Source organism: Bacillus rossius, chromosome 1 (assembly GCF_032445375.1).
Source record: "Bacillus rossius redtenbacheri isolate Brsri chromosome 1, Brsri_v3, whole genome shotgun sequence".
In the NCBI taxonomy this organism is placed as follows: Eukaryota; Metazoa; Arthropoda; class Insecta; order Phasmatodea; family Bacillidae; genus Bacillus; species Bacillus rossius.
The window spans coordinates 162,458,063-162,482,370 of record NC_086330.1 but is presented as its reverse complement, the minus strand read 5'-3'; the positions used below and the strand labels follow the sequence as shown (position 1 = coordinate 162,482,370).

General features: G+C 38.5%; 1 protein-coding gene across 3 annotated transcripts in view; it reads right to left on the bottom strand.

Moving 5' to 3' along the window:
* The window catches only part of LOC134527076 (trehalase-like), a 302,312-nt gene extending 279,368 nt beyond the window's left edge, over positions 1 to 22,944 (bottom strand). For 2 of the 3 annotated variants that reach the window (XM_063359412.1, XM_063359416.1), the window contains exon 1: positions 22,759 to 22,903. The gene's annotated coding sequence lies outside the window, so the exon portion shown is untranslated. Of the gene's footprint in view, positions 1 to 22,758 lie in introns of all 3 variants that reach the window. The other variant, XM_063359415.1, reaches the window with a different exon arrangement.
* Between the last annotated feature and the right edge of the window lie 1,364 nt (positions 22,945 to 24,308).

The following is a 24,308-nucleotide window of genomic DNA, read 5'->3' as shown; positions in this document are numbered from 1 at the left end:
CAGATGTCAGCTCTGAAAACTTATGAAGTCAACCGTGTTCATCTGTGCCGTCGTCGTTTTGTCCAGAATATCGGTTTAGTGTCATCGCTGGGTTCGACTGTTTGTCGCTGTGTTGTCCAAGGTTGTTGTGTGTCTGTTTTTTTCTGTTCCTTTTACAACTGTCTCGTCGTTGTCAGCCCACTGTGTTTGTCTGTGCCGTGATATTTTTTCTAACTAATTCCTTCTACGAAATTATATGTGCTGTCTATTAATTTAACATTTGACGTCGGCCTTTTTTTTTTGCTTCTCAATAACACACATTGAAAACCAGCAATGGCGTGTGTCCATAGTTTTTTTAATCGATAATTTCCACTGCAAGAATCATTCAAATAACGTAAAGGTAAAAGTATTTTATTTTCCACGTTAAGAATATTTAAATCGCAAATTTTCTTGGTCTATACTTAAAATCTTTAGTTTACCTTCGCCTACCCACAAACCCACTCACAACCAAAAGATACACTGGAGAAGTCAGCGGACAAGCAGACACAAATAGTATATGCGCGGTCAAGACATGTAATCTCACGGACGCATGTAGTGTAATCTCCCTTCGTAATCAATCAGTAACCCAGCTGTGCAATTACCTCCAATAACGATGCTGTAATCTGCATACCAAACGCATACCTGCGAAATCGTAGATTTAGAGCACGTTTTTACACCTTATTTTGCAATCACCTCGAAACGTCGGAATACCTGCAACTATAATGCAATTTTGCGAGCTGCAATCACGTCTTAGAAGCTGAGTGCATAAAGGAAAATAAAAAGCAAAAATAATTTTACATCTCATGTTTATGCGCGAAATAAAGGCTCGACGAGGCGGCAACTCCGAGATTACAATTGGCTTGGAAACACATAACTACGTAGCTTACGTGACGAAATGTAAATTACTGTATGGATGGATGAAATTAAAATTACCTACTTAAAGTTATCTTCGTATGTGCAGCATTTTCCCCTTCCAATACAGCCTCCTTGGGTTGAAGTGTCTTTGAGAAAATACCATGATCATGTTATTTTTTACATGCACATAACGTCCACAGTGAAGTATAACGGCTATATCTTCAGAACGCAGAACTAACGATGCCGGAATTCATAACATAGAAACAGTGAAAAATGTACCGATGCATGTCTATTTATAGATGCTAGTAATATTCACTATGAGCGTGAATACATGCTACAGCCATCACACTATTGTTCTCCCACTACGTATATGTAGGCTATATGGTGTGTTTTGTGGCGTGTACACGTTCGCTTGTATTGCATTACATATAACAGGGATACAGTGTATAGAATTGTACTTTAACGGCTCTGGAGATAAAAAAAAATTGTTTTCATTGACATTTCCGCTTCCTCTACTTGTTTTACATACGTTCCCAGAGAATCATAATGTGTAGTTTAGATTAAACCTGTATACTTATTATGGAGCTACAAAAACCATTCTGCTGAAGATAAAGATAAATATTTAAGTAGCATAGTTATGAATCGAGTCTTCTAAGTTAGTGGGAGTCCACACTATTAGAAGTTTTCACGAACAATTTACGAAAAGCGCTGGTTACAAATTCTGAACATGAATGAAACAATAATATCATTATATTAATAAAAACATTCGAAAACTCCTTGAGTCTACAACCAAATCCTTCTTTTTTTTTCCTTCCGTGTGTGTGTTTGCCTTGTTCACAACAGAACACAGAACTCGGAAGAAACAGTTACCTGACATTACAGAGAACTCTTCGTTTATTTGCGGTCAGTTCTTGGTTTAAAAATCAGTCGATTTACTGTAATTTGCAACAGTGCAGCAATACCTTGCTCCGTAGAGCCGCTTCCACGTGTGCTGGGCGTAAAGCCGTCTTCTGTCTATTCTGAGAAACCGCTCTCTGCATGAAGGATTTTTTACCTAATGAGTCATGACATTTTATTTGGAGTTAAATTTAATTAGTGAATTTCTGCTACTAAATCAGCACTTGCAATTTTTTTTACCAGGTGGAATTCAAAAAATAAACAACCATTACTCAGTCAAATAACATACCATGAGACATCTGTGAAGCACTAACATGCAAGACGAACTTCCTTCTCCTTAGTGTCTAGCGAAGCCATCCTTCTTTTGCGATCGTAGTGACCATCCCGCATCCCACATAAAAGAACTAAATAATATTTACCTGTAAGCAACATGTGGTGTCATCTGTTGACAATAATCGACAATACTTTAAACAGGTTATTTTGCATGAGATAAATTAACTCTCACCACTGAATGGTGCTATTGTAGTCAGTTAGAGCCATGTAGTCTCGTAGCCACATAGCCTCGTGTCCTGGAAGCTTCGTAGTCCTGTAGCCTCGCAGTCTCGTAACCTTGTGTTCTGGAAGCTTCGTAGTCATGATGCCTTGGAGCCTCGTATACTTGTAGCTACGTAACCAAGTAGCTTTGAAATCACGTAAACTTGTGTTCTAGAAGCTTTGTAGTCCTGTAGCCTCGTAATCACGTAACCTTGTGTTCTGGAAGCTTCGTAGTCCTGTATCATTGTAGACTCGTAGTCACGTAGTCTCGTAACCTCATGGCTCGTAGTCGTGTAGTCATGATGCCTTGGAGCCTCGTAGACTTGTAGCTACGTAACCAAGTAGCCTCGTAGACTTGTAGCTACGTAACTAAGTAGCCTTGTAATCTTATAACATAACGCTGCTGGAGCAGTTGGAGCATTGTAGACTCGTAGACAGTTGGAGGAGCCTTGCAGACTCGTAAAATTGAAGCTTTGTAGCAATGCGGCCTCGTAACCATGTAGCCTCGCAATCATTTGGAGCCCAGTAGACTTGTATCCTTGTAGCTTCATAGCCATGTAGTTTCGTAGCCATGCAGTCTCGCAGCCATGTATAACTCGTAAACAGCTAGAGCCTTGTAGACTCGTAGCCTTGTAGCCTCATAGCCTCGTATACTCGTAGCATTCTAGTCAAATATCATTGGAGCTGTTGAAGCAAAGGGTAGTTGGAGTCCTGTTTACTTGCAGCTTCGTAGTCAAGTACTCATGTAGACATGTAGTCTCGTAGCTTCGTAGCCTCCTAGTCTTGTAGACAAATAACTCTAGGCTTAAGACTATCTGGAATCAAATAGTTTTGACGTCATTGATTGTTGGAGCCTAAGACAGTTGGAGCAAATTACTGATGGATGCATTGTATCCTAACGTAAAATTAACGAACGCAACCTACTGAGTTGCATGTTAGTGAAAATGTGCGTCCTTTTCGTTAAATGTGCTTCCTTTTTGTTGAATGCGCTTCCGATTGTGCTTCCTTTTTGTGATTGTGCTTCCAAATGTGCTTCCTTTTTGTGATTGTGCTTCCAAATGTGCTTCCTTTTTGTGATTGTGCTTCCTCTTTGTCGAATGTGCTTCCGATTGTACATCCTTTTTCGTTGAATAAGCTTCAATTCCGAATATGTTTTGACTTGTGTATTATAGTATATGGATCTTGATTTGACTAGTATATTGTTCCTTCGGTTGCGGGTATATATAAGCGAGTCCTAGACATCAGGTCACTCAGTTTGTTACTGTCGTCGACGGTGTAAGGATCAGCTAGTTTGTTTCATCTGGTGCATAAGTCGCGTAATTACCTGTTCTTGAGAACTCGATGGCATATTTACCGTCTTTAACGTTGAACTCGATGGAGGTTGTACAATCTTCTACGGGATCCCTGGCGTCTGCGACGACTGAGATGGAGCAGATCCCGTTGGCAACGACGAAGCCAACACTGGAGGAGACTTCAACAGTCTTGGTACCACCTACAGAAGAGAGCTTAATGACTTCAGTACTGGCTGCACAGGAAACCTCGACGAATGCTGTTTCGCCCTCTATGTAGACTTCAATGGATAGTGATTCGTCAACATCTAACGAACATCGATGCCGTTACTGCGACAAGATTTTCTCAAACAACAGCAATGTTCGAAGGCACGAGTAAAGAGAATGTACTTAAGAACCTTTATTGAATTATTTTTGGCTGTAAAATGTGTCGCAAGCAATTAACAAGAAATGCTAATTTGCAGCAACACTTGGAGACATGCAAAGGTCGTCCTGTTGCGCGGCAGAAAGTAAAGGTTTCGGTACAACAGCGAATGGTTGATGTGCATAAGAGTATGTCTGGAAATGGTACAAATGCAGTTACATCGACATCTGGTTCGGGTTCGGGTTCATCAACTAGGCATCCTTGTGGCTACTGCGATATGACGTTTGCATTTGCACATAATGTACGGAGACATGAGAGGAGTAAATGTACGAAGAAGTTTCGCTGTTATGAGTGTTATGAATGGTTTACTCGAATTGATAATTTCCGTCGACATGCGAAAAACTGTAAAGGTGAAGTCCGTGTGCCTACTGTTGAACTACCTGCAGAAATTTCGACTCCTCGGTTTAGATTGGAGACTCGTGAGTGTAGAAGCAAAAAAAACAGATGTGCAGCAACCGATTGTTATGTTGTCTGGACATGAAACTAAACCCAATACTGTGTTTGGTACATTACAGGTGAATGATAATGGCTTCTACTTGGCGCAGTCTGCATTTTGAGGAACATTAAAAGACTACTATTATCTAAATACGTTGAGTCGAAAGACATTTGTAATTTTCTTGATGATATCAGACAGGTCATAATCAATCAGCTTACTGATGTCGTAGCAACAAACAGTCCTTCAAAATATAACTTGTGGTTGGACTGTATATATGGAAAGCCGTATACAAATCGGCTGCAGTAATTTACAGTTTTGACGATGCGAAGCAGAATGTTAAACACGGTATCCAGAAACTCTGTCAGGAAGACGAGAACTATGTCAGTAAAAGTTCTGTCTGGTCTCTGTCTTGTATAAACCCAGTTGGAGCTAAGAATTAGTCATTTCACGCCTATGCAGGCCTAAATGTTTATATATTGCTGGCTTTCGTAAGTGTTCCTGTAGTAGAATAGAAATTAAGTAATAAATATTACGTTTGTAAAAGAACTGTGGTGTTTTATTTCTCGAACCTGTCACTATTGTGCTATTTTTACATTATTTTTTTTTGTTTGGCCCAGGGATCGAACCAAGGACTGGAAATGATCGAAATATCAGTAAATTAATAAGTTTTTTTTGATGAATTTTGAACTGTTTCCCGAATTTCTAGCTAAATAATTACGAATTTCCAAGAATGCGCCCAAATGTCAAGATGGCGGGTGCCACAGTAAAAAAATTATTGCTGCACTCTAGCGGGTTAAATATTTACTAATATGACGATAGTGCACATTAGGAGCCGAAAACCAGATGGTGGTCTCCAGCAGACGAAAACAATATGGCTGACGTGACATCATACCAGCTGATAATTTATACCTTGGTATTGGCGGTGGAAGGTGAGTCGACATGTGGCTTCCATGGAAGAAGGATCTATTGACACTTTTTTTTTTCATTACCTTGTTTGAACCAAGGACTTCAGGGTGTAACTGCGTTTTTAAATAGTATTTTATTAAAATGTGATTATTAAAATTTTATTATAATTTTTCAAATTTTTTCCAAATTTCTACCTCAAAAATTACGGTTTTCCAAGACGGTGGCTTTAACGAAAAGTGCAACGGAGTTTTTAAAGATTGTTATTAAAATTTATTTAATTAATTTTTTATTAATTTTAAATTTTTTCCCTATTTTCTAGAATTAAAATTACGGATTTTCAAGATGGTGGACATTACGTCATATTAGCTGACGATATATATATACCTTGACTGTATGCCTGCAGCCACCATGAAGAAAGGATCTGTCGCCAATTTTTTTGCCCTCATCTGGTTCGAACCAAGGACTCCGAGTTTCATGTCGTAGGTGTATGTTTATTAAATATGTTTTCTTAAAATTTTATTAATTATTTTTTTATAAATTTTAAATTTGTTTCATTAAAATCGGATAATAAATAAAGATTTTCAAGATGGCGGACATAACGGAAATTGCAACGGTGACGTCATATTCCATGATGACATATTCCATGATGACATCAGAGGCTTATCGGAGGCTGTAGACATGGATGCTTAAGCCTCTATAAGGACATTTCTAGCCGCTGGTATTTTTAAGGACTAAAAACGGTACATTTTCCCTCGAAACGGGAATTTTTCCCTCTAAAGAATTTTTTTTTTTTTTTTTTCAAACTTTTGTTAATTTTTGGCGGAATTATTTTCCCAAAAAAATGGAAATTTTGGCGATTTTTGGCGATTTTTGGGCAAATTTCGGCAAATTTTGACCAATTTTGCAAATTTTGAAGGTCAAATGTCAAATTCACAGTCATCCAAGATGGCCGCAGTGACGTCAGAATCCAAGATGGTGGGCGTACACACAGCTCCACAGCCTTAAAGCCTGTGCCCGGAGGAACCAACCTATACTTTTTTTCTCGTCGCAGTGATAAAATCTCGTCGCTGGGATACGTTCTCGCCACAGGGATACGTTCTCGCCACAGCGATACGATCTGGTCACAGGGATACGATATCGTCGCACGGATACGTTCTCGTTACAGGGATGCGATCGGTCGCAAGATTCGGTATGATACAATGCCTCCAACAGTCTTGGCTCCCAAAGTCATTGGATCCAAAAGTCATTGACTCCAACATTCTTTGGCTCCCAAAGTCATCGGCTCCAAAAGTGTTTGGCTCCAACAGTCATTGGCTCCAACAGTCTTTCGATCCAAAAGTCATTGGCTCCAAAAGTCATCGGCTCCAGCTGTCACAGGCGTAAATGCTCAAGCAACATTTGGTTAAAAGGTCATTTGACTACGAAGCTACATACTACAAGACTTCGAAGCTACGAAGCTACGAGACTACAAAGCTACATGGCTATGAGGCAACAGGACTATGAGACTACGAGTCTACGATGCTCCAACTAGCTACGAGACTACGAGGCTACGAAGCTACGAGTCTACAAGGTTCCAACTGGCTACAAGGTTACAAGGTTACGAGTCTACAAAGCAACGTGGCTTCGAGGTAACAAGGCAACGAGTCTACATGGCAACAAAGAATGAGACTACGAGTCTACAAGGCTGCAATTGGCTACAATAGCTACATATAGCAGCGAGAGTAATTTTTCTGAACGCAAATAACTTGTTGCAAGTAGTCTCGATTCTTGCAACAGTTGGCGCCACATACTGTGTTGTACGGACAGTCTCTGTTTTTATGTGGAATGTGGGATGCTCACTCACGATCGCAAGAGAATGATGGCTTCGAGAAACACCAAGGAGAAGGAAGTTCGTCTAGCATGACAGTGATTCGCACCCGTCTTAAGGCATATTATTTCACCGAGTAAAGATTATTTTTTGTTTTAATTTCACCTGATAAAATTATTGTAGGTGTTGATTTAGTAAGAGGAATTCACTAATTAAATAAACTCAGAATAAGATTGCATGTCTCATTAATTAAAAAATGTTTCATGCAGAGACCGATTTCTCAGAAATAACTAGAAGCACTCGGAGAACATCAGCAAAAGTCTTGCCAGGAATAACCAGGAGCACACGGAGAAAAACGATAGAAGCGTCACCATGAATGACTAGAATAACTTGGAGAAACCAACAAAATATTAGCAGAAATAATCAGGAGCACTTGGAGAAAACCAACAAAATATTGAACAATCAGAAGCAAACAAAGAAAACTAACTCATATTTTCTTAAATCAAGATCAGTGAATCACAAAATAAATAATGAAAAATACAAAATACAAAAATTTTTAAAATAAAAAAATATAAACACAGTTGTTGCCAGCTGGTGAACTTATCCTTTGTTCATCAAGAATAGAGTTCTAGCAAGGGCCAAAAATGTTTGCAAATTTTTTTTTTTTTTTGTATTTTAAATTATTGTTTTTTTTATTTGTGTGTGTAGTGTGTTGTGTGGTGTGTGCGCTGTGTGTTGTGTTTTGTGTGTGTTATGTTTTCTGTTTAATGTGTTGTGTGGTGTGTGTTGTGTGAGTTTTTTTGTGTGTGTTTTGTGTTAATTGTTTGTGTGTATGTTGATTGTGTGTGCTATGTTGTGTGGCTAGGGTGTTTTGTGTTCTGTGTTGTGTTTTGTGTGGTGTTTGTTGTTCTGTGTGTTGTTTGTGTTTTTGTGTGTGTTGTTTATGTGTGTTGGTGTGTGTTGTTTGTGTGTGTGACTATTAATACATGCATGCTCACTTAATGATCTCAACGCTACCTCGCAGTGGCTTTTCAAATAAAATAATCCTGCATATTTTAATGAATGAAAGGAACGTTTGTGAAGAATTCGTTATCACAATGCCCACCTTAAATGTTAAAGAACTAGATCTTACGAGCTATCGCTTAACCCCGAACCTGAAAGTACCGTGTATTGTTTTAACGTTTCACTGATAGCACTCGTCCTGTTTTGTCCTATATTAAAACCGCGTAGCACGCTTGTTTGTCGTGTCCGTGTTATAAAGTGTTAATTACTGAACCACTACTGTTTACCTGAGAATAATTGTCACCGTTAATAACACCCAAAAATAATCTTTATAAACATATTCGATAATATGTGGCGTACACAAACCTGAACACAGTTCACAAAATTTCTCTGAGTCAGTTTAACCAACAACGATTGAAAAAAAAATAGAAATATATATATATGTATATGTATATATATATATATAATAGGATGTTAATAAATTCCGACGCCGTTTGACCGAATGCCATGAAGGTTGGCTCATTGAAGTGTTTTTTTATGGAGAAGGTTTCTATGCTATCCATTTTTTTTGTAACTCGCTGCTAGAAGGCGCTAAACTTCTAAACCGTTCAACCGATCGCCATGGGTAAACAGAAAATCATAGGACATAGACATACAAACAGCAATTGTGTGTTATTTCCCTATGTCCAGCACACTGTCATGTAGCGCTATCCATTTTGCTTTAACTCGCTGACAATATATCACCCTATGTTCAACCCGATTCAAGTTTCAAATTCGATTTTATTTGTGATAAAATGGTGTGTGGTAACCATGACTTATCCTTGCAAGAGAAATTTTCAAATTGATCTCGCTATAAAATTTGAGACAAATTGCTCTCCTGAAACAACCGTGGTGTTCGGCGAGCGATAACCAACTTCTTTATGCATTCCTTTACCCTCTAAAATAGTAAATATTCCAAGATGTTTGTATATATTTTACAGATTTAAATAATTTATGTCGACAAAATTGGAAGATAAATAATATTTGTAAGCTGAGATAGTAGACTAACATTCGTGGTGAAACTTAAATGACATATTTAAGATAATTTCGTACCTAAACAAAATGAAATTCATTAGTTTTTATTGGTGAAAATTATTCCTGTATGATTTGATAACAAGGTAAAATATAAACTCAAACTTTAAAGTATTTTACTCTTAAAGATACAACTTAATAATTATGCTTTAATTTAAATGGTATGAGTTTTTTTTCCTCAGTAAGGATATTGAAAGCCTTTATCTCTGGAAAGTCACCCTTAAAAATTCAATTAAATAATTTTGCTAAAGTTTAATGGCATGAATTACTTTTCCTCATTTAAGGTATTGAATGTCTTTATCTCTGACACGTCACACTCATTTCGCGATGTCCGGCTAACAGATCCATCCTCTCAGCGTCCCTTAAACAAGTAGGCACTCAGTCGGCAGCCCTATGTTTCGGATCCCGGATTTATCTTAAAGGTTTCCTCATTTTTAACTTCTGTGCAAAACCGTGCGTAGTTAATCCTATAGGTTTATTCACTTTTACCTTTGCACATAAACATGCAATTCAGAGTTGTGTAGTGAGATATTTTAAAGTCAAAGCATGCAAAAACTATGGTAAATGTATTTCATGGTAAAGTGAGTAATATTTAAGTATAGTTTCATTTATTTTTTTCTTGTCAAATATTTTTTTCCCTCTAGGGCTAGTGGACTTCAGTCGATGATCATGCACTTTTAAAATGATATGGCAAGAAAAATATAGTCTCTAGTATGCATAGGCCTAACAAACTAAATGCAGATTTCAGTAGCAACATAAATTTCAATACAATTTTGTCTTAATTGTTTCCAACTTAATCATAATTGAAAAAAATGTTTGCGCCTTTTTTTCAACCAATTCTTTGTAAACTATTTTTCCAAAATATTTCTTGTAATTTGGTACCGAAAGACAAAACTAATGTTGCGAGTGGAATAACGATTCCAGAAAGGATAACCCAATTAATTAAAAACAGTTTTTTATTACAAAATATTTACACTTTACGTTTATTTATAATTTTTATGCTGAGGCCACTCCTTGACAAACTGGATCTTTTCAGATTCTGTTCGGACTCCATCCTGCAATGCCACATGACCTAGAAATTTTACTTCGTGCTGGAACAAGAAGCACTTTTTAGGGTTTAACTCGAGTTGTGAATGTCGAAGCCTATTAAAAATTAATGGAGATTTTGTAGATTCGCCTTCACTGTATTTCCAACCACAATAATGTCATCCAAGTACATATGGCACGTTTTCCAAGTAAAACCATGTAACACAAGTTTTATCAATCTTTCAAATTTACAAGGACATTACATAATTTTAATAGTGAATTCTTCTACTTCTTCAGGGACAAGGCTATCCTAAAATCGCTTTAATAATTGCCCTAGTTCAGGGCTCAGTGGTGGTAGAGTGCGATCGTAAAGTGGAGCAACTTCTCTCTGGGTTACCCAAACGACTGGTTCACAGTCAACTATTGGTTCGCCCTGCTTCAAATCTTCAGTTTTTAATCAAGGAGGCCATCCTTACTGGCACAATCATCTCAACCTTGGTAAAGCTGCAGGCGTTCAGACATCCCTCCAGGCCTATTGCCATATCTGGCTCGATGATGTAGGTCATGTTTCCTAGGGTATCTGTGTATTTAGGCTGATATTATCTGTTCATGGTTGACCAGAATTAAAACTGTTTCATCGACTACTAACTACACTATGGACGATTATAATTAATTGGGAGTAAACAATGCTACCTCTTCCCCTCTGATTCTAAATGCTTAACCTGCCGTGTTAAGAACAATTCCATATCGATTCAAGATGTCTATTCCCAAGATAACTTCATCAGTAATATCAACAACAAAAAAGTCCACAAATATGTGTAAGACCCCATCTTTATCTTCCAATCCAGCTGTTCATGCACACGTTTTGTGTCTCTAGTTGCTGTTTTCAGTGTGTATGGGAGTGGTGTCCTCAGCTGTTCCTTATTAACGATATCTGTACGAACTATAGATGCTGATGTTCCAGTGTCACTGGTAAGTAAGCATTGTCTGCTTTTGACCCATCCTATTAGTAACAGACCGTCATTTCTTCTATGGAGTTAAGATATAGGGAATACCCTAGGGACTATTGCTTTCCGAAATTTGGCTTGCGCCCACCACACCAGCTACTGCTCATTTCCCTGTTGCTCCTCTTGCTTTGGGGTTTTCTGGTGTGTCGAGCAATGGTCCTGCTGAATATGACCTAATTCTTGGCAGGCAAAGCACTGTGGGCTACCACCTGTCCTCCGGAACTGGGAGACGATAGTACTATTCAGCAGCTTCTTCAGAGCCCTGATGTTATCTTCTTCATTGATGGTGTCATTAATGTTTCCCTCTTGGTATGGTTCTAATCCTGTTATTCTTTTCTTGATGTTGGTTTTCCTGGATGCATTGTGCGCCGATTCCTTCTCTAGGGCATGAACCAGGGAATCGCAACTCTTTTTGTGGTGGACCTTTACATCCCTGAGACCATCAATAAATTAACTAGCATCTAGATGCTGTCGGAATTCTGCAGGAGCCTCAGGGTAGGCAACATGAAAAAGCCTCTCGATGTCAGACTCGAACTCCAGAAGGGTTTTTGAGGTTTGGTGTTGGCATGTCTTCAAAGCAGTTATGAACAACCTCACCCAAGTATCGGTCGCCAAACCTAAGCTCAAGAGCTTCTTCTAATACAGCATAATCCTTCTGGTCCAGAACAGGTATGATCTGCAGCAGCTGGAGTGAAGATATTTGCAGGGCCAAGACGAGTACTGCAGCCTTCATTTCCTCGCTCCGACCATTCACTTTCTCAGCTGCCTCGAACTGTCACCTGTATATTACCAACGACTACTGGCCATTAAAGTGGGTTATTTTAATTCGGGATGGTCATTAGTAGAGCCTTCCAACCTGACCTCCACGGAGACACTCTTTCGGTTTGTAGCAGCTGTAGCTTCCTTAGTCATTCGTCGGCACTCTTCAATTAAAGCTGCTACTAGCTCTTTGGTGGTCTGCTCAGTCTGAGCTAGCTGTTGTGCCATCAATTCTTCATATTTGGCAATATTTTGCTTCAAACATTTTACCTCTCCTTAGAACTTAATTCTGGTTTGTCAATATTATTCTTCATTTCTTCTTGAGCAGCCCCTAGTTCACTCCACATGTCTTCTTGCACCACTACCAGCTCGTTTTGCATATCTTTTTGAAGTTATACTTTTTAGGTGCGCTATGAAAAAATATGAGAGTGAGTAGTAGTATATATTGAGGGCTCCGACGCATGGGTTCTGGGTGAGAAGTGAGGTGGGGTCAATGACCGACCTATGACGTCACAGCGGCCATTTTGGTGTCAAATTCCCTCAAAATTACTCAAAATTACTATAAATATCCCTTTTTCAAGAGGAAAATTCCTGTTTTGTGTGAAAATTTCCAGTTTATTCTTTATAAAAATCTGGAGAGGTAAAAATTCCTCGGAGAGATACAATTTTCCTCAGAGAGGGATAAAATTCCTCGGAGAGAGGCGAAATTCCTCATAATGCCCATCAGCTTGACCTTAACCAAAAACATGAAATCTTTACTTTTCGACAAAAGAAATCTGCAAAAATTTCAAAATATATAATAATTTAAATAACTTCAAATATTACGTTACTTAATCGATTGCGGTCCTCGGTTCGATTACCGGCGAGAAAAAACATGAAATTTATTAATAAAATATTTAAAAATTCTTAATTTCAATTAAATTAAAATAAGAAACATTCCTTGCTTATTTCAAACCCGCCATCTTGGATTCTATAACTTTGCACTTTTCGTTACGGCTGCCTTCTTGAAAATCCGTAATTTTTTTGCTTCAAAATTGGGATATTTTTCAAAATTAATAAAAATATATAACTAAATTTTGATAATAAAAGTTACAAAAAATACTGCTTTCAAACATGGCGAGATGATTCGATTAAAAAATGGCGACAAATCCTAACAAAATGGAACAATGGAAGCCACCGGCAGTCTGACCTCCCAATACTAATACCAAGGCAGATATTACGAAAATCTTATGACCTCGAGGCGACCATATTGTTTTCGTCTGCTAGAGAAAGCAGTCGTCATATTAGTTTAATTTTTACCTGCTTTAGTGTAATATTATTTATTATTGTGCCTTCTGCCATATTGGAAATCTAGACCACCTTTTTTGAAATTCGTAATTATTAACCTAGGAATTCAGGAAAAATTAGAAAAATGCATAAAATAATTAGTTAAAAAATAATTATTAATTCGAACGATATGTGTCCTTGGTTCAATCCTTGATCAATATAAAATTTAATTAAATATCTCATCAATTTACTAAAAAAATTGACAGGCTCAAGAAATAAAATACACCTTTTTTTACATAGAAGTTATTACATAAATTCTAATTAACTACAAGTTCACAGGTACGAGCAAATAATAAATGTTATTTTTGCAATGAGAAGAGTCTAATTGTTGTCAGTTGCAATCGATCCATATGACTAAGTGTCCATCCAGTACATTTTCCCTGATATTCTTCCTCTTCGCGACAGATTTTTTCAAAACCATAATTTGCAGATTATTCTACGTCGTGTGAAAGGGTAAAGAGCAGTATTCATTGTCTTGGATGCTCTTTTGTAAGTCTCGTCTTGAAATGGTTCAGTGACCGATCGTGTTCCAATACTTCATCAAGTTTATTAACAATATCCTTCTTGGCATCAGTTAGGATGGTATAAAAATATCTTGGTTCATGAGAGCTGTTCAGGTAATAAAAGTCTTTACACATTCCACGGAATGCTGAATTACCCAGGTAGAATTAATTTTTATTCGGTCTGAATGAACCGTGAACAGTCGTACGTTGTTTTGCATGTTGAGTTGATACCGAAGTTTCTTTCTGAGGATCGGTTTTACTGTTAGAGGCATTGCGCGTACGAGTCTCAACCTTAACTTGCGGAGCAGACTGCAGCACTATCTGGTTCACAGCAAGTGAAAGAACTTCACTTCTGCAGTTTTTCGCATGTCGTCTTAGATTGTCAATACAAGTAAACCATGCATGACACTCGTCACAGCAAAACGCCAAGCGTTATGGGTTCTTCGCAAATTCTCTTTTTTCATGGTTTCTGCACCTCAAGAGAACATAAATGTGCGATGGATATCTATTGTATGTATGTATTTCTCGATGCATCATTACTCCGCAATGCACCACAAACACGGGTCTTCTGCAATGACAGCCTCGACCGTTTGATGGGAAAAGCATTTTGTTTGCAGCTTATGGCATGTATTTTTAAAATATCATTTCTTGCAAAATCCTTGCGAAATTTCTCACAGTTAAATTTTGTACGACGTGGATTATTAGCACATTCTCTCTTCTGGGGTCAATGAGCATTACTGTTGTTCGAGATAATCTTGTCACAGTAACGACATCGATGCTGGGAAGAAGCCGATGCACCTTCAATGGTCATCGTTGATGCTATTTGTACTGTACCATTGAAGTCTCCATCCCCGGCGAAACGTCATTCATCGAGGTTTCCTCTGCAGCCAGCACTGCAGAAATTAAAGTCTCTTCTGCTGATAGAACCACATCTGTTGAAGTCTCCTTTAATGTTGTTGGTGACGATGATACTTCTTCCATCGAGTTCTCCGTGGATGTCGTCGACGATGCCATCGGAATCTGCGTTGACGTCGAAGTCACTGCCATCAGGATCCCCGATGTAGATGGTACACAATCCATCAAGGTCTGCGTAGTTGTCGTTGTCAATGCCAATGAGAACTGCATCGCCATTGTCGCCGCTCCCATCAATTCTGCTTCGTCGATGGTACAACTTCCATCGATCTCGACATTGGAACATCAACTAAATATCAGGTAACGTACTCAAGAGAGAGCCAATTTGCACTACACAGCTGTCAGAGGAGGACTGAGGGACCTGTCGGCTGGGACACAATAACATGCAAGTCAAAACACGATCTATTTACATTAATTCGCGAGTCAAAGCAACACCCAAAAAGAGGAAGCACATTAGGATGCATATTCGTTAAAAAGGAGGCACATTAAAAAAAGAATGCACATTTGACAAAAAAAATGGACACGCAATACACACACAGGACAAGTAATACACACACAGGACACACAATGGACACACAATAGACACACTGTACATGCAATATACACACAGTACCCACACTGGACACACAATGGACAAACATTACACAAACTGGACACGCAATGTACACACAGTACACACAGTACACACATTGGACCCGCAATGGACACACAGTACAAACACTGAACATGCAATGGCCACACAATACACGCACTGGACACGCAATGAACACACAGTACACGCAATTGACACGCAATGTACACACAGTACATGCAATGGACACACATTAAATACACTGGACATGCAATGCACACGCAATGGACACACAGTACATACACAGGAAACGCAACTAACACGCATTAAACACACACGACAAGCATTTGACAAAGAGGAACCACATTTGGTCGAAAATTCAACTTGGTGTGATACGATCCCATCACAGGGATACGATTCTACAGACTTGACTTAGCGCATTTAACGAAAGGGCGTACAATTACACAAATATTCAAGTCAGAAGGATGCGATCCTATCAGAAGGATACGATCACCAATATACGGTAGGCTCCAACTGCTCCAACCGTCTTTAGCTTCAACTGTGTTTGGCACCAACTGCTTCAACGACATTTAGCTACAACACTACAGGGCTGTTGGCTATAAGGCTACTTAACTACGAAGCTATAATTCTACAAGATTACAAGACTGCAAGACCGCGAGTCTAAAAGTTTGAAATACATTAACTGGCTACATGGCTGCATGGGTACAATGCTACTTGGCTACGAGGCTGCAAACCTACTTGGCTACGAAACCTCAAGTGCTCCAATGCTCCAATAGCTCCAGCGAATTTTGACTACGAAGCTACAAGGCTACGTGGCTACGAAGCTGCAAGTCTACGAGGCTACAAGGTCACAATGCTACGGGTCTACGAGGCTACAAGTCTACAAATAGTCAAGTCTCCAACTATATTTGGCTCTAACAGCTCCAACGACATTTGGCTACAAGGTTATGAGTCTTCAAGTCTCCAACTGGTTACAGTAGCTCCAATCAACAGCGAGATTAATGCAAATAGTTCCGAATCTTGCAACAATTGGCGCCACATGCTGTGTTGAACAGGCAGTCGCTCTTTCATGTGGAATGCGGGATGCAACACTCATGATCACAAGAGAAGGAGGGCTTCGCTAGACACCAAGAAAAGGAAGTTCGTCTTACATGATAGTGGTTCTCACCCATCTTAAGGCATATTATTTGACTGAGTAATGCTTTTTTATGTTTGAATTCCACCTGATAAAAATATTGTGAGTGCTTAATTAGTAACATAAATTCACTAATTAAATGTAACTCTAAATAAAATTGCATGTCACATCAAGTTTTTTTTTTCAGGAAGTGATTGATTTCGCAAAAATAACTAGAAGCACATTGAGAACTTCAGCTGAGTTCTCGCCAGGAATAACCAGTAGCACACGGAGAAAACCATTAAAATATTGGCAGGAATAATCAGGAACACACGGAGACTAATGCACGTTTTCCTGAATCAAAATCAGTGAATTACAAAAAAAAATTTTAAAGATTTAAAATTTAAAAATTACAAAAACAGTTTCTGCCAGCTAGAGTTCTAGTATAAACCAGAATTTTTGTGATTTTTTTTTTTTTGTAATTCACTGATCTTTATTTATGAAAACGTGTGTTATTTTTCACCGTATGCTCCTGATTATTCCTGCCAATATTTTGATGGTTTCTCAGTGTGCTCCTGGTTATTCCTGGCTAGACTTCAGCTGATGTTCTCTGAGTGCTTATAGTAATTTCTGATAATATTTTTGAGAAGCACATAAGCAGAGTCCAATAAATATAAGAAAAAAATAAATTAATTAATTGAAAATACAACATGCCAAAACTAGTAGCCCTTGAAGTGAAAATATTAAAGAAAAAATATATTTAGACAAAGCACAAGTCATAAGGTGTGCCGTCGATCTCAACCTCCCCTGTTAAAAAAAATGCGCACGCAAAATAATAAATATAAATTAGAACTTCAGTATGAAAATTTATTATTATGGGATGCGTCGGAATTCGACCATTCAATTTCAGTTGTAGGTTCATCGCCCAAAAAGTAAGTTGAAAACATGCTACGACTTATGTTCTAAAGAGCTTATCAGGCATACGCCTTTGAATATGGAGCTTAATAAACTAGTTTATTGCAAATAAGAGATAAAGTATTTAAGATGTAAAATTAAGCGTATAGATAGTTTTTAACAAAACCAAGTTCTTCAATCACCTCATAACTTCAATCAACTCATAACTTGTCACTGTAGTAAATTTATTGCATTAAATTAATTGGGGAAAATAATACGTCTCAAAAGTTTGTGGGGAAAATGGGCATCCCTCCCCCTTCCCCCCAATTATTTTAACGAAAACATTTTGTGGCAGAAATATCGTTCAGACACTTATTGTTCCATACGAAATAACTTCTCTATTATTTGAGATAAATCAGTTGTTCATCTCCAACTTCGAAAGCATACACCAGTGTTGGGAAGTTCGTAAATACATTTACAGCATATTATTTTCGAGATGAACCTGTAATCAAAGTTTTACGGTTGGATTCAGGCTCAAGTTGTATAGTACCATTTGTGGACATGGGATAGGCGTTTTAAGTTGTCTCTTTCCAAGGTGTACAAGTATCTCATCGGAAAAATTCGCGGTTTCATATTGTGATAGGCTAAAAATCATATATTTTTTCTTTTTTACTGTTCATGTTATTGGCCTTCAATTTATCTGAAGTACTATGGGCCAATGAGACCCCCTCATTAAAACAAGTATTCAATCACAGGCTGCCTGGTTTGATATTTCTCTCAAGTCGGAAGCTAGTGAACAGATGACTACTGGCCCAAGTTTCCAAGGGTCTGTGGAGTCTATCCTAGTGGATGTTGGATAGGATGTACAGAAACCAAAAGTATGTTAGATGACTAAAAGGAACCTTTTTCGTTTCGGTCACCATCTTGGATTGTGGAACATTGCAATTTTTATTACGGCCGCCACCTTAAATTCATCCATCCTGAAAACGAGCACCCCAATCCCCGAACGTTGCATTTTTCGTTATTGTCGCCATCTTTAATTCTAATGTCACATATACCATCTTGGTTATGATATCACAATCAGCAGCACAGGATACCCAGTAGCGTCACTAAAAAGTCAATTCACCAGTTAACAAAAAAATTAAATGGGCATAAATTAAACTTAGTACGCCTCAGGGAAAACACACAAACATGTCAATGCAAAACACGTGATTTGCCTAACAGGGTTAGCGAGCCTCATCGCGTGCAATCAAGTGAGAGACAGTGCTTGCATCAAATACCTTGCCGTAAACATTTGTTCCGCAGGTTAATGTATCGTAAAACAAAACCCAACAGTTAAAGGGAACTACAACCATAGTGAATTTACAATTACAGATTTCAATTAGCGATTAGTGCTATTATACGGCGCACGGGAGAGGAAACGAATTTATATGGCGGCATTGAAGACAAGTCATCCTAAAAGAAATAGATTTTAAAACGGACAACATCCGTCACTAAATCTCAAAATAATTTGCACAAGGTGGCGGACGAAAAGTAAAGCAGACAAATTTTAATTTTTAACAGATGAATTTACATTTACGTTAAATACGGGGCCACCGCTCGTTTCACAGTGTCAAACAAACAAACACTTACCAAGCCATATAAATTGCTCCTACACCCGTCGCCTAAACCAACGAAGTTAAGTCAGTGAAATCTAAAGAATAGGACTATTCTTTCGCGTTCTCATACTTAAATACCCTGCGCCAGCGCCTAGGCACATGCGCAGCTCACAAGAGGGGAACCGAACTATGACCCTAGAATAAACATACACGTCACTGAGGAGCTAGTAAACAGGTGTCGAAGTGGGGAGGGGGTGAGGTATAGTGACGTTTCGCCGCGCTGGTCTCAAACGAAGATTGCCAGCTTGCTGTAATTTGAACACTATCACACATAACTGGTTAAAGTTTTGGTTCTTTAGTTAACTTAAAAACACGAAGCCAACTGATTTAATTATTAATCCGAATTCGAATGCTAGTTTCTTCGTGACACTGTTGGCAAGTGTATGTGATCACAGATTGTTTAATTGATCGTTGAGTTTTTCAAACTAAGTTATATTTGAATGAACTGGGAATTGCGTATGCTGATTTCTAGTTTTCATTGTTTTGGAGAATATATAGCCAAACTACAATTTACTATTGGTCTTAATCGAATCTTTGAATTAAAAGTCCAATAGTAGTTTCATTTGAGCTTAGTGTTTACTTATCAAGTTTTCTATGACATCCAGTCTAAACAGTCTAAACTTCTCATTGCAAACAGTTTCCTTTTGATCAGTAACCTGATATTTTGAAAAATTATTGACACTATTTCTTGAGATTTTGAATTAAATAAAAAACTAATTTAAGATATTGGAATACGTGTGAAGAGCTATTTTAAGAAAATAGAAATAGTTTTATTCCATAGAAAGTGAAGTTAGTCAACTTGAGTAGTAAGAGCACTTATTTAGTTTTAAAGAAAGTAAGTTCTACGACGAGTGGCATAAGCAACTAAGTTCTTACTTCAAACGAACTCCAGCAGAACAAAAGCAAGTGGGTGGTCGTGAGGTCATCCAAAATTGCGGCCTCAAGCAAACGACAACAAGATGGCGAACTTCCTGTCAGGATCAAAAAGTTTAATGTGATATCAGATCCAAGATGGCGGACGTGACATTAGAATTCAAGATGGCGAACTTAACGTTCGGGGATTGGGGTGCTTGTTGTCAGGATGGATGAATTCAAGTTGGCGACCGTAACAAAAATTGCAACGTACCAGAATCCAAGATGGCAACGGAAACGAAAAGTGTAACAATATGGCGACTGAGGTCAAGGTCAAGGTTATCTAATATGGCCACCGTTTCGTCATCGGTGAAGGAGGTTCCAAGGCAGCAGATATCGCCACCTACACCTAGCCCCTACCCCTGGGCCAGGAGCCCCCGAAATAAACTAAAAATAGCCAATGTCAGTCAACTGATACAATCACTTAAGTCAGAAGCAGATTAAGGAAAGAATTGAAGGAAGTCGAGAAGGTCCTGTCCAATGAGCTGAGACCAATTCGCCAATAAGGTAGTTTATTTTGTGATTGGTTAGTGTCCTTCAAAGAATACTCTTGTGCACTAACACTCGTATCTAAAATGCATGTGTTACGCCTGCTTAATTTGATTTGAAAAAATCCCCAGTGCAGCAGTGCTATTATTAATTTCGCTTAAAAAACTAAGTATTTTAATTAGATTACATCCGAATTCCGTCCAAACCTGTTTACGAATCACAAAGTAATATTTCACACGAATATCCATAAAAAGCAAGTGCAACCACATGATCTAAGAGACTGATTGTTTCAGAACTGAATACCGTTAAGTACTTCGCTCAAAACACTGACTAAAAATACTAAATGGACTCGCATTTCAGAGACAGGGTTTGAATCCCAATTCAATCATCATTTGTGATTTCCATAGTTTCCGAAATCACTCCAAAACAACTCTGGGGAAGTTCAGTGCTTAATGTTGTCCGATTTTTTCTTCGAATTTCCTGAATGTGTTTTTTTTAATTTATGATCAGAGACAGGAATCATTCGCCGATAAATCTCACGACGGTCTAAAATTTTAACACTGATATTTTTGTACTGATCATACTATATTCCTACAATTTATCTTGAGGATTCTAAGCTAATAAGAAAACATCACTCAAAGAAATATTGAACCACGGACAACGCGGTTTAAACGTTTAGCAAGTGGAAGTGGAATTCACCCGAGTATGCGTAGAATTGTTAGGGTCATCCTAGAAGTAACTGAGCCTGCAAACATTTTCCAGGCCCTAACTAAGGCTGTCTCGATGTTGACCGTGTCCGCTAAGGCGTCTCGCTCATGAAGCAAGGGTTGTGGGTTCGATCCCAACTCCATGACATTACTTAGATTTATGAGCAGTGGGCCGGTGTCGAAGTAGTTTGGAGTCCTATAAAATCTTGGAGGTTCCGTCGCCTCAAGTCTCTAAGCATAACCTGTGACGTGTATGAATGAATTAACGTTATTAGAGACAATGAGAGCCGATGATATGAGTATAAAGCATGAATACGTGGGAGCAATCTGATTGGGGCAACGTCCGCCACGTTTCCCACTAGCGAAAAATTCATGGGTTCGACCCCGGTGGGAATCGAACGCGCGCCAGCTTTGTGCGAAGTATACCCTATAAAACAAACCATACCTGTAACATATTTAAAACAAATGGGTGCGTATCCGCCAAGCGCGTTAGAAGGAAACTTTACTGGTTCAAGAATCCACTTGAAGGATAGAAAAAAAATTTCAAAAATTCATTTGAAAAAAAAAAAAGAATAAAGTGCACAGTGGAGGTTCACTCTGGAGGTTCGTAATTGGAACAAACATTGCGTCAAGAAAAACCCTGCAAAGAGTCTTGGAGTTGTCTGATTCTCTATTTTATTTGCTATTCCTCCTCCCGTATACCTTCTCAATCGATCGCCCCATTCCTGAGCTTTGCACTTTTGGTTACGTTCTGATGAGCTGTAAATAAGTTTCACTTAAAAAAAGGTGTGTGAGTGGATTTCACGCGCGCCAAAAGTGAAACTACTTGTTTATTAGGTATATAGATAAATTAGGTATTAGTATATTTTTATTGAAGAAGAGATAAAAGATTAAGGATGCGTGTATGATCTCAAATTAAAAAAAAAACAATTAAAAGTTAATGCTTTCAAATATATTTTATAAGGTATTCGGTATTGCATTTGAAGAAAAAACGAGAATTAATTATGGTAATTAATTTCTCATTTTTTATGAATCACTATCCGCAGAATAATCAGTGTCTAACATTGTGACAATTGGTTTATGATAACTAAAATATGACACAAATGTTTGGGATTTAACACGTTCTAAATTCCTACAGCATCAACTGTTGTAACTGATCTGGTAGTTGGGGTAATAAGTTAATTTGCCAAATCAGTAACTCTTTTCTACGCAAATAAATAAATTGTAGATACTTTTAAAAATAAAAGAAATATGGTATCGTCAATCCTTAGCCGTTACGAAAACTGAGGAGTAGACAAACACAAGCAGCGCTACAAGAATTTTGTAGCATCACTGCTGCGTGATTTCTACCTCTCCCCTGCCGGCTCCCCATCTGGCCGTTACAACTAGCTTATAGCATGCTCCGCTACGTATCACCCCCCTCCCTTTTTTTTTTGGCCGTTTCTTCATTCAACCGCAAGTGCATACGTTGGTGTGGCGTCCCACTGACGCACTCTCCTGCTCTACCGGTTCCCCCACCACGTACCTAACTATTCCCCTCGTGGGATCGGAATTTTCGTAACGCTCGAAAATCGCAGCCCCCTCAGCAAAGATGTTATAGAGCAGAAGAAAGTGTAATACCTGATCGTAATGCCGACATGCCTCATGCTGGTTCTTGGGCGGCACTACGACTGGCGCGAGAGGGGCCGCCGAGCCGCTGATGCTGGTCAAGTGCCCCTGCCCCGGGATGACGTCACCCCGTCGTAGAGCTTCAATCGCGCGGCGAGCAACAAGTCGACAACAAGAGGTCCACCCCGCGCCGGGCGTGACGTCAGCGCTTATCGATCAGGCGCAGGAAGTCCGCTGCTCGCGGGCAGCCCCTCCACCGGCGCACGACCGCTGCCGCTGCTAGGCACAAGTGGAATGTGATGGAATACATTCACGACGGAGGAATACAATGAAGAACATTCAACTAATAAAACTTAAATGGCGTAATTTATTAACTTTAACACTAGCACCTCTTCATCGGAGTCCCCTCATCCCCCCCTCCTTTTTTTCCAAAATAATTCTAATAATTTCCACTGATCTAACACTGGCCTAATCTGTCCTATTTATTACTTTATTGCGAACTCCAGCCGAGACTTTAACCGGTTCCTTGCTAAGATATCCCTGCTTTTTATTTAATTGTAAGATGCGAGTGCATATAAAATGACCTCGCAGTCCAAGACACGTTTAACTAAAAAGTAAATGACCAAACAAATTAATTTATTTGTTCTGTAAGTTGTGAATAAAGAATGTTTAATTTGATTTCTTATTTATGTAATTTTAAATTCCCAACCTTAGCGGAAAATAACTGACATATTTTAACACATTTTAAGTTTTCTTGGATGGATGTAATATTTTAGGTAAATTTTCTATTTTTATATTTGAGTAGTGTTCATAAGAAGCTTTAGAAATAATTTACCCAAAAAAACCATCTTCACAGATATTCTTTTTGGATTTTTTTTTTCCAGGATACATAGTTATTCGGTCTCGCCTTTTGCATCAGATCTCAAGTTGAGAAAATCGCAGTAAAGAATATACATGTACAGTCACGCGTTGCTAGTATAAATGTCAAATGTAGGTTGAAGTGAGCGAGAGGATAGAAGGCCGGCGCTGAAGCCTGTTGAGCAGCTATAGTCTGAGTAACTTGTCTCGAGTTCGACAGTTCTCGAAAGTATTACCAGTTGTGTCAATTTTCTAAATTTTACTTGCACAGCATCGCGTGGTGTTTGTTAACGAACACTGGCAATCACTCATCTTGTTTGCAAACACCGTTGACAAAACAGTGCAGTATACCAGTGATACTACTTACGAGAATCCACAAATTTGAGACAATCAAACACTCACAGAGGTTTCTTGGGCCCTGGCTCTAACAACAGCAGATCGGCAACCCTTCATTTGAAAATATTTCGCATGCCTTCTTGTGGTCTACATAGGATACTTGAAATAACAGTCCATGTCCACATCATTTGATGTCCGACAAATAATGTAATGTTGCTCCAGACCATTGATGAGTATTACATATGACAGTGCTTTTCTTTTGATAAAAAAGCCTGTAGCTTTTAAATACTACAATAATAATTTACATAGAGTTTTAAAAACAAATATTGCTAACTCGTGGTGTCCATTACCAACCGGGGTTAGGACGA